The following is a 12,530-nucleotide window of genomic DNA, read 5'->3' on the forward strand; positions in this document are numbered from 1 at the left end:
GTATCTCTCCGGGGGACAGTACTTATATAATAAGAACACATGCATTTATTTTCTACTTGCCACCTAGCTAGACTATGCAGATTTTCTTCCACAATAAGGGAAGAAAGAAAGAAAAAAGAAAGGAAGGAAGGAAGACAGACAGACAGACAGAAAGACAGAGAGGAAGGAAGGGAGAGAGAGAGAGAGAGAGAAAGACAGGGAGGGAGGCAGGGAGGGAGGGAAAGGAAGGAAGGAATAAAGAAAAAAGGAAAGGAAGGAAGAGAAAGAAAGAAGGAAAGAAAGAAAGAAAGAAAAAGAAAGAAAGAAAGAAAGAAAGAAGGAAGTCCACTATACAGCTTTCATCTTTCACATATATGGAAATCAGTCATTTCTCTTCTTCCTTTGCTCCAGACGCTCTCATGATTACCTTCTTTGCAGTTCTTCTTTTTTTCACACTGAGAACACAAGTAAGTAAATATTCAAGCTAAGGTAGAATGGACACAGATGTTGCTGCCTGTTGCATGTTCCTTCTTTCCCATTGGTTCCTGCAACACTTATAAAGTTAGCTAAAGCAGGAAGGGAATGATATTTGTACTTGTTCAATGCCAAGCGCCAAGAAGTGTGTGGCGTCCTTGGGCCAGCTGGCCCATTCAACTCAGGCAGAGCCCAGTTTTGTTAGAGGAAAGAAATATTATTTAACAAATCTGCTTTGACACAGTGAAAATATTTTCAGCTGCTCCGGGTGGCCATAAGAGGCAAGAAAATAACCTGATGACATGGAGATGCCTAATTCATTTCTGAAAACATAGGGGAGGACAGGTGGAATTGCCAACTTTTCATTATTATAGATTTATGATGTGGCAAAAGTTGGTCAAGGTAGATCTTTATATACGTCCTTGTTTCAGTACTGTTGATGGACTCCCCATTTCTGTCAGTTGACTCTTATGCAATATGTGTGTGTGTGTGTCTGTGTGTAAGTTTTTATATATGTGCATGTATACCTACATACGTATATATATATACCTATACATACACACATCTGTATATGTGTGTGTATGTGTGTGTGTGTGTGTAAGTTTGTGTGTGTAGTTCTGTTCTCCAATTCTGGCAAATGGAAGGGCACAATTAATTGTTTGTTTATTATTTCAAACCAAAATTATCATTCTTTGCTTCCGTCTTTCAGTCTTGGGTGATTTTACTTTCAACTGAGAGCCTCCCTGCTGTAAATTTCCCACCACGCACTGCAAAGGAAGTGGGAAATCATATTGGAAATATATTTCTGATTAAAAGCCCTCTTGCTCTTATTGGTTTTTTCCCCTCCCCTCCCTTTTGTGATTTCCTTCAGTTCATTGTAAGAGCACAGCTTCTGATTTTCAGGGATGTCAGATTTATAGGATTTCAGTTCCTGGCTACCCAAGGGCATAGCAGGAATCTAAACTGCCAGGTTAACCTAAGTATTCTTTTTATTGTTGGCATCATCTGAAACATTCCCATGACTCCATTCAGTAAAGGAAAACCTTGTACTTCTGAGATAGTACATTTGCCCGCACACATGTCTTAAGAACTTTGGGATCATTATTTGAGTATAATTCATCTGCTTTGTCTGGAAACAGATAGGTATTCACCAGTGGTGGGTTTTTATTATTTTTACTACCAGTTCACTCATGGATGCACGCACGCAACGCTTCTGCGGGCCACTTGTAGACTGGTGCCAATCCATGGACCAAGGGTCGGGGACTCCTGTTTTAAGGGGTGCATTCCAAACACTACAAAAGCTGGATGAGACAAAAAAAAAACCTCCAATACATTTTAATTCTTTTCCATGTCAGTGTAATTAAAATTAAATATACCTAACATGCTTGCTCTCCAGTTGTGTATTTGATCATATTCCCCTGATTTCTTTCTTTTTTTTAATAGCAAATTTTGGAACCCTTGGGGTGATGCACTTATGGCTTCTGGGACTATGTCATTCTTAGTGTCAGTTTCAGTTTCTCTATTACTCACACAGAGCTAGACAGCATTCTGCTGAAGATGATCTTGCCTTAAAGTTTATGCATAAAGCAGGATTTGGATTAAATGTCATATGTAAACTTCTCCCAGTTCCCGGAGTTTTCAAATAATGATGGCAGTAGGATCTGGTTCTTCCAAAGAACCTGGGGATTTTCTATCTTTGGAGAGAATGACAACTAAGATCTGCAATGTTTATATTACTATTAAAGGCATGATTTGATATTTGTCTCTTATTAAAGTGTTTAGAATAAATCAATACAACCATGGCCAGAGCAATTGAATTGTGTTAGGTTGAGTCTTAATAAATTGTTTATGGATTGTGGATTGTTTGCGTTGTGGGTTTGTGGATTGTTTGCTTTCAATTTACTTTTTTAAATCCACAAGTTATACTATAAACATGTGCTTTTGAGGGTTGATTAAAAAAAAAAAGAATTAGCTTGGTGCCATTTCTATAATGGGGAAAGTGCTCATATATACAGGCTTCCTTAGCTGCTGAACTAATGACAACTGGGACTCTGATCCTAGAGAAATCTGTTGTAACAGTTGTGCATGAAGTCCATGGTGTGATACCGACAGATAGTATTGTACCAAAATAAGATATAAGTAATCCTTGCCTGAGGACCATTCATTTAGCGACCATTCAAAATCACAACAGTGCAGAATAATGTGACTTACAACTGGTACTTGCACATATGACCATTGCAGCATCCCCATGGTCACGTGATCAAAATTTGGTTGCAATGTTCCAGAATCATGGGATCACCATTTGCAACCTTTCCAGCTGACTTCTAACAAGTAAAATCAATGGAAGAAATTGGATTCACTGAACAGCTAGTGGCAAAAAGGTTGTATAATTGGAAATGACTCACTTAACAATTGCCTTGCTTAGCAACATAAATTCTGGTCTCAATTGTGGTCTTCAATCAAGAACTGCCTGTAACAAGTACCACTACGGAGCTACAGTATATACAAAAGAGATTTATTTTAACATGTAACTGAGGACCGTGTCTTCATCTGATGGCATAAACTGCATACTGAAACAAATTGTGTATGAAATAAATAGCAATAGCACTTAGACTTCATAGTGCTTTACAACCCTCTCTGAACAGTTTATGGCAGGGATGTCAAACTCGATTTCATTGAGGGCTGCATCAGGGTCGTGTTTGACTTCAGGGAGGCTGATGGGGGTGGCCAGGGGGTGTGGCCAGCTTGACGTCACTCATGTCGGGGGTGCCTGTGGTGGTCTCCCGCCTGTGGCACTCCCGAGCTCGGTTTTCACTGTCAGAGGCACTACGGGCTGGTCCTTCACTGTTTCCAGGGCGGCCCTGAAGGCCAGATCTAAGCACCCCATGGGTCAGATTCAGCCCCCAGGCCTTGAGTTTGACACCCCTGGTTTACAGAGTCAGCCTATTGCCCCCAACAATCTGGGTCCTCATTTTACCGACCTTGGAAGGATGGAAGACTGAGTCAACCTTCAACCATTCAGGATCAAACTCCTGGCAGTGGACAGAGTCAGCCTGCAATACTGCATTCTAATGACTGTGCCACCAAGACAAAATAATATAGGTGTTGTGACTAAACATAATTGCAATCACAATTGTGAAGATTGTGACTCCCTAAATTCTACATAACAACGTTGACTGTTCTGCATTTTACATTAATGTTTCCTGCCTTCTTTATATTTCCAATGAATTCAGCGCTTTTTCTGAAAGCTACTGTAGAATAGGATGAAAGAAAGAAAGACATTTCATAGAAAGACTTTTCATAGTCATCTTTAAAAGCATACAATATGATTTGTAGAAGTTCTACAAATATTTTGTTTCCATTTTCTGGGCATCATTTTTGGAGGGAAAGAATGCAGAAATCAGATTTTTACCAAGTTTTTCAAAACACACTTTCATTTTTTTTTGTTTTCACTTTTCCTTCTTTGAACAGAAAGAGAAGAAGGAAAACAGGAGCTGCTTCATTAATTTCAACAGAGCTAACACAACCTTCCAGCAGACAATTTTGGCTATTTGAGTCCTATAAAGGCTATTTGTGTTTGTTCTAGATGTGATTAGCCTATACACAAATGACTAATGATGTGGCTGGTGTGTCAATCTATACAGGGGTGAGTTGCTGCCGGTTTTACTATCAGTTCGCAACCTGCACATGTGCGCTGTTCAATGTAATTTGTTCTTTTCGCATGTACAGAACAATCTACAGTGAACTGCGCACACGCAGTCACTTAAAACCAAAATGGTGGCGACCTGGCGGCGGCAAAGGAACCAGTTTGGGGGCGTTACAGGCCTGGGTCACTTCCGGTTCTGCGATCTAGGCCTGAATTCCACTACCGGTTTGGCCCAATCAGGCCAAACTGGGAGCAACCCACCTCTGGATCTAGATCAAAGAACTAAGATGGAATCTACATATGCCAAGCATCCTGCTCCTTAGTTAGACCCTTTGCATTTTAGCTCAGTATTTTCCAAAAAACATCACTTTTGGGGGGCATAGATGGACCTCTGACCCAGAGATGGTGTGTGGCCCTCAAAACTGGCTAAAGCTGTGTAGATCATCTAATCAGTTAAAGTTGCTACTAATAGCTGGAAAGGAAGCACTATGGGCTTTGTCAAGCAGCTGATTGGCAATAGGGGCCAAGCTGCCATGTCCTGTGGCTAATGGCCCTAGGAATACAATAGCCAGCATCTTGTCACTGGGAAATAGAAAATAAGATAAAGACATGTATATTTCTGTGCATAGAGTATATGTGCATGCAATTATGTGAATATGATTCTAGAAACGGGTTTATTCCAGAATCTGTTTGAAAGATTGAATCCAAGCAAAGGATTCTGTTGTGGCCTGTCGGCCACCAGCCCCTCCAGCAGCCAAATCAGTGGATGAAGAGGCGTGGGAATCAGGATCAGCAATTAGGCAACCTGAGAGCTCCCAGGGGGAAGAGGGAATGGAGGTGGCAGAGAGAGAGAGACAGAGAGAGAGGCTGAGCCTTGGCCATCAGTCAGCCCTTAGATGGAGAGTCAACAGCTCCCAGGTTTGGAGGTGGTTGATGAGGAAGAGGAGGTACAGCTGGGTCCAGTGCTTGATGCGTGGATGTGCAGAAGGCAGAGAAGAGGAGAGCAGTGGAAATCCATGGGCCGGTCCTTGGGACAGAAGGGCCAATGCTGCTAGCGAAGCCCCACCCTCGCTCTGGGGATAAAAGGCAGGGAGTGAAGATGAATAGATGTGGCAGACAACTATTCATCTTCCGGTGGACGGACTTGTTAGCCTGTGTTGAGAGAGAAACTTTTTGCCAGGGTTGCAGGCGCTTCTAATAAAGGAATCTTTAAGATAACTTCAGAGAGTATATTTGGGGAGCTGGGTCAGAACAGATACGTTTTATCCTTAATAGAAATCAGAGAAAAATTTAAAGGAATGTTTTAAATGGATGTATGTTGCAATATAAGAAGCCCAATCAATCCAGGGACTATTCGAAACCAAAATGTTGATATTTAGCTATTTTATTGCAGCTCTTAATGCTAAGTGTCTTAGAATTTAGATGTATTGGAATACTGGTTAGCACTGTAAATTGACACTGGTTTCATATTGGTTTGAGGCTGTTATTTTTTCAGTTGGTCAATTTAGAAACGTGTTTTATAATTTGGTATGATACATTATTCACTTATGCCTTAAACCATGGTATAGATGTCCAGAGTACCTTATTACATATATTATGGAGAACATATCTTGATTTTCTTACAGTTTGGCTTGTGAAATCTTATTGATAAAGTTGAATTAACATACTTAAAACAAATGTTCTTTTGTCTTTCATTTTCCAGCGTAATGTTAGTTTCTCTGCATAGCACATGTTCCACAGCTTTCCATGCTTCTAATCCGTTTATCCGTAGTGATTTTTTCCATTCCTATCTAACGAGTGTCCTTTTTGGCATTGATTTGAACATGCGTTTACCACACCACCATTCCAAGCACATTTATTTGAAGTTTGTCACATAGGCATAGGACCACACAACTCAGGTAAACACAGCCGTGTTTGAAACTAAACCATTGCAGATTTTAAATCCATGACTTTGGTAAGTGGACAGTGAAGTTGTGGTGTTTTAAATGTCATCAACCACTTAAAGCACAGCCTGAAAACATGGTGTTTCTTGCACACACACACACACACATATACACAAACACACACTCATATACAAACAGTTGGCTGAACAAACACATGGGCTTTATTATTGGTTGGAAATCTTTTACACTTGATGTACATGGAGGAGTTACCGTAGTTAGATTAATAAAATATTCCCCAAGAGTGTCATATTTTCCCCTCTGAATTAAACACAGTTACATCTGCCATGCAATGTTCGCTTATAATTATTTTAGTGTGCCTAGCTGAGAAATAGTTTTACCTATGACAAGTACTTATCTTTCTTTTTTCCATGAAATTTTCTTTTAAACAAGTACTTATCTTTGAGATAAATTTATTCCGAACATCGATATTTCAACAATTCCACCAACAATTTATTTTTACTTAATTCCTATGCAATGGAATATTAGCTAGTTGATTTTTTGCTAATGTAAGCCACAAATGTGTAATCTTTTCCTAAAATGCTCTACTTTTAAAGCCGTTTACCTCTCTCTTAATACAAAAGCAAAAGATCCAGAAGTGCTCTGGCATGATATGCAGCTTCAATATGAGTATGTTCAGAACATACTCATGAGAAATGTGGTAACTTTCTGCCTTATCCAGTCCCATCTGCTGATCAACCTTGTCCCATAAAAGTAACCTTGAGCTTCGCCAAATCTTTGCTACTACTTTCCAGCAAATAATTGGGTTAAGGAAGCTAAGACTAAACGGAGAAAGGGGGTTATCTTATTTTTTTCCCATGTACGGGAGGCCCACTTCTTTTGCTGGTTCATGGTAGGGCAGGAGGCCATGCAGTGGGGCAGTGCCACCACTGCGAGATGGGAGGTTGGAGCTGCCCCACACGCCCCAAACTGGTCTACTTCAGGGCCCCCAAAGCCAGGCCATCCATGTCCCGACACCTGCCTCGCAGCCACAGCACCAGCATATCACTCAGCCTCCTGCTCCATTGCGGCTGTGAGCAAGCAAAAGTGGGCCGCTGGCCACGTGGGCTCCTTCTACACATGGCCACAAGGCAGGTGTCAGGGTATGGATGACCTGGCTGTGGGGGCCCTGAGGTAAGCTGGTGTGTGATGTGTGGGGCAGCTCCAACACCCCACATCATCTTGTGACCGCGGCACCACAAGCAACCAGGTGGAATTAGCGGGTGGTCAGCGGTGTAGGTTCTTAAGTAGGGCTTCTTTTGGGAGGGGGGTAGGGCTTATATTAGGCACACATGTAAACCATGCTAGGGCTTAATTTTGAGATAGGACTTATTTTCAGGGAAGCAGGATATTCTCTTCTTCTCTCTCTCTCACCAGTCCTGTTCTTCAACACATGCTTCTTACGGCTTGATATTTGTACCTGAATATCTGTTGCTTTCTATAGAAGAGATTAGTTGTAGTTTAGGATTGGAACTGTGGGGCTCCTTGGTGCTCTCTCAGTTTGGTTATTTGCTTGCAGCATCATCAGTGCAGTGCTGATGTTCCTTAGTTGGGTAATGAAATGTCTGCAAGAAAGCAACCAAACTCAGAGAATACCAAGGGCCTCACATCTGTTGCCTTCATCTATCTTGAAATCTTGATTAGACTGTTGTAAATGATACTTTTGAACCCTAGAACTGAGCAGGAGGCAGAATTCTAAAACAATATTGTGTCATAATAGCATTCTTTCCTGCAGCTATTATGATGAGCAGAATCACAAGAGGAACTGGTTGTCTTTTCAAGGGGGAAATAGTTCTGCGTGATAAACTAAATGGCTCCGTCATGATAAGTAGTGTTGATATTTGCTTCCTTTTGCTTTGAATCAGATGCTGTAGCAGATGAAGGCCAGGAAAATGGGGGCAGGTAAATAATGATTATAAATGATTACTTAATTAATGAAGTTTAATTACACAGGATATTAATATAGTCAGCAGATGCCGGTGTTTTGTTTTGTTTTATTACTTTATTTAGATTTATATTCTTTCTTTCAGAGGTGTAGGACCCTTTTTTCTCAACAATAATGTATCAGGAAAGTTAGGCTAAGCATAAATATGTAGCAAGGTTTCTCAGTGAACTTCTCTAGTTGGAAGTGCAATTGAGCCTGGGACTTTCCAGCATTTATTTATTAATTTTTCTTTGTACTAGTGGTTCAGTGATGGGTGACGACCGGTGCACCTCTGTACGGGCGTACTGGTGCCTGCCAGGAGCACAGGGTACCGTTCTGGTACGGTGCTTCGGAGGGCCCACCTGCCTTCCCACGCTCCTTAATGGTATTTGAGCTGTTTGGGGCTTCCGTGCACGCAAACGGAGTGTACGGCGCCTGTGTGATGCTCTGCCGAGCAGCTGGAGTGTCACGGAGGCATCACGGAGCATCGCAGGTGGTAAGTACACATGCACGTGCTTTGCGCGCATGCTGCGTGCGTTCATGTGGTGGACGCCCGGCCTTGTTGCACCGTACTGATTGCAACAGGATCCAGAACCAACCACTGTAGCGGTTGTTGTTGCATGGAGATCTTGTGGATTTAATAAAACCATCAATTTGAGAAATAGCTAAGAAATTACATAGCAGGTCTGTGAAATTAATGAAAGCAAGACAAGGGGAGATGTTTTACTTTGTGCATGCTATTTAAACAAAACAAGGAAATGGGGCCTGGCTGATTTTTCTCATTCTTAACAGGGATCAAGCAGGACAAATTTTGAGTACAACTTTCAGACAAAAAGGAAGTAACATCCCATGTATTCTTCTATCTCTCAGTTATCTCTAACCTGTTGGGATTGCTTTCCAAAATTCTCCAACAATTTGGTTTTCTAAATCTCAATGCTCGCGAAGGACATAAAATTAAGAGAGGTTGGTTTCTACTATGCATGGTTAACCCATGAGGAATGTGACATTAATCTGATTGGGCTGCTTCAGAAGAGAGGTGTATTTTAACACCTTTCCAAAGGAAAGTTTTCTTTTCCTAGTAGTTAGATACAAGTGTCGCATGTTTGGAAGAATCTTGGTAGACATTTATAAGATAAAGTCTGCATACCACAGAAACAATAGTTTGTAATCAATCTAAAAGTCAACAAGCCTTCATCCTTGATGAGGGTCACAGCTAGCCTTGTTTGAAACAAAAGCAGCCAATATTTTGAAGAAAATAGTATGGTATGGAAAATAGAATTATCACTCTTCTTTCTTTCCACTTGGATCTGAATTTCTGAGCTGCCCTACATTGTTTGGATTTCATTAGACTTCTCTAAACTCTAGACTTTCATTCACTTCTCATATTATAAACCTACATCAGTTTTATTCATGTTTATTCATAAGCCTACTCTCAAGGAACACTTGATACTAAAGAACCCATCCACATAGCTGTGCGATTCACAAAGTGACTTTAAGGGGGGGGGGAACAGTTAATGCAGTATCGGTCAATATGCATCTGGAATGATGGACACAGTAAGTCTTCTGGATCCTCTGTATCAGGGGTTGGCAACCTTAAACACTCAAAGAGCCACAAAGGTCCTAACCAGAAGCCCCCCGTTCAATTCTAGAACCAACCAGAAGTCCAGTTCCCCCATCATAGTCTCCTCCTAGGGTGGCTTCCTTTTTCCTCTGCTGACCGGAAGTCGGTTCCCCACCATAGATTGTCCTCCTAGTTCGACATCCTTTTTCCTCTGAAGCCCTATCAATTGTGGAGCCGACCAGCGACAGGGAGCCACAGCAGAGATATTAAAGAGCCACATGCGGCTCAAGAGCAGCGGGTTGCTGACGCCTGCTCTGTATAAACCTTCTAAATATGTACTTTTAAATGTACATTATATTCACCATGGCAGTTTTCTAGAGAAGATAGGTTTTTTTTTAAAAAAATTGGAGGACAAATCCAACTTTTGCCAGCAACTCTAAAACCGTAAGCTGGAGTAAGGACAGATTTGTTCTGATTTAATAATTTGATTCTTTCTCCTATAATTTGGTTGAAAATATTTCAAGGGATATAAGTGGGCTGTAGACTGTATGTTCTTGTTCTACAAGACTCAGTAGTAATGCCATATAAGCAAATGGATTTCTGGCTTCCCATTTTCTAGAAATCAGCTTCATATAACACCAAATAATTTATCCATGACTCGTTCCAGGTAGTTTCTCAGAATTTACGGGTTTTGAAATGTGATTGGGGTGTGGAGGGAAAGAGAGATGAACTGAGAAGACCTTTGTAATCATCTAAAGAGGTAGGTATCGTTATATTACAACTGAGCCTTTTGCTATTTGAAGAAATGCATCAAAACTCACTTCTTTCTCATCTCTGAAGATCCAGATCTGTACTAGTGAATGTTTTATGCCTTGGATTTTAGAGTTTTTTTTAAAAAAAAATCCTAGGTGGTGAGGAGACATTATATTATTGCACTCTATATTCAGGAGCTGCACGTTTGATAAGGTAATCTGCTTCTTCTTGTCTGTTACTTTTCACTTGGCAATTAGATTTAAGAAGCAGAATCCAACTTTCTGATAAAAGTCATTATGTAAAATCCAAAAATGCATTCATATTGTGAATATTAAGGCCATCTTGTAAAAACTGCAAAATGAGCCTGGAAAATCATGGTTATTTTTGTTAGACCTTTTTTTAAGCTACCCCCCCCCCTGGGTTCCCTCCCCCCCCCCCCCAGCCTTGCTGGTTGCAAATGAATGACATAGTGTAGTTTGCATTTCAATGGGGAAAGATAAGCTTCTTCCTTCTCCCAAAAAGAAGGGGGGGGGGGTTTGAACACTATATTATTATAAATAACAGTGAACAATGTCAAGTCTTTTTAGAAGTAGCTCTGTGATGATACCTAAGAGATATCTGACTTGGAATATTGGCTACAAACACAGCATTCATATTTATGAGAAGGAAGGAAGGAAGGAAGGAAGGAAGGAAGGAAGGAAGGAAGGAAGGAAGGAAGGAAGGAAGAAGAGAGGGAGGAAGGAAGGAAGAAGGAAGGAAGAAAGAAGAAAGAAAGAAAGAAAGAAGAAAGAAAAGAAAGAAAAGAAAAGAAAAGAAAAGAAAGAAAAGAAAGGAGGGAGGGAGGGAGGGAAGGCAGTCAGGCTGGATGGCTCTGAATCTTACTAAGTCAAACAAGGTAAGGAAAGCTAGTAGAACACAACTTTTTCTCTCCAACCCTTAATACTACTCTCAGCTCTGGACCATTTTAACAACAGGGAGGAGAGATAAAGAACTGACCGCTTGGCAGGATTCAATATGAGGGATGTGGTGAGGAGCTTGTTTTTCCTCAATTACACTCTCCATCCATTGTCCAGATCCAGCTCTTTTTCCTTTTGTGGCTTCTCACCCTATCCCACCCCAGCACACACATATATGCTAAATTTAGTTCCATTCTCTTTTGGAAGGTTATCATGCGGACAGGCAGACTGGCCAAAATCTTTTCTTTCCAACATTCCTTTGGGTTGGACAGAGAAAACCTTCGGTTGATGTTCATCCGCATCACCACTTAGCACTCTCTCTCTCTCACCCATTCATTGTATGTGATTGTTTAACTAAGCTTTGTGGCTGTTTCCTAATCTTCCATTTTAGATTTTGGAAACCAGGACATATACCCAAGGGGGTAACTTTGTTGTTTGCGGACATTTATTAGCTGAGTTTTCTGACATTTTCTATTATATATAGCCATTATTTCCTGGCTTAATTTTATCAGAAGCTCATCTAACCCATCTATCCATCCATTTATTCATGAAGAAAGAAAGAAAGAAAGAAAGAAAGAAAGAAAGAAAGAAAGAAAGAAAGAAGAAAGAAAGAAAGAAAGAAAGAAAGAAAGAAAGAAAGAGGGAGGGAGGGAGGGAGGGAAGGAAGGAAGAAAGAAAGAAAGAAAAAGAAAGAATGAGACAGAAAGAAAGAAAGAAAGAAAGAAAGAAAGAAAGAAAGAAAGAAAGAAAGAAAGAAAGAACACTTGTACTTGCATGAGAAAATGCCTTATCCCTCAAAGCTAGTTTCTTTTGTGGTTTTTTGGCATTTCCTCACGGTCATGAAAGAAATACTATCCGAGCGTTTTAAAATATCAGTAGAACATCCTACAAAAATATGGGGTACGCAGAACTTTCTCGTGATCACAGGGATTTTGTTTTTATAACCAGTCATACCAAACAGCTTGATAGATATCAACTCTATAACAAGCAGTTTGGCTGGTTGTGGCAGAATTAATTCTAGAATGCTTGAAGATAATTTCAAACACATCAGGTGCATGACTATTTAAAAATAAGTATTTTGTCTTCTGGGGGCATACTTAGAATACACACACACACACACACACATATACACACATATGATTGCTGCCAAACACACACAAAAATTAGAATTTATGTCCTAAAATTATATTCTACCATTATTTCAGCCAAAACTCTCTTTCACTTTGAAAACCTTTCCCCCCAAAAATAAAAATAGTAAACACTATTTTTAGATTACCATGTTCTGGAATAGTTTTGC

Source organism: Natrix helvetica, assembly GCF_964273705.1.
Source record: "Natrix helvetica genome assembly, chromosome: 1".
NCBI classification, from domain to species: Eukaryota; Metazoa; Chordata; class Lepidosauria; order Squamata; family Natricidae; genus Natrix; species Natrix helvetica.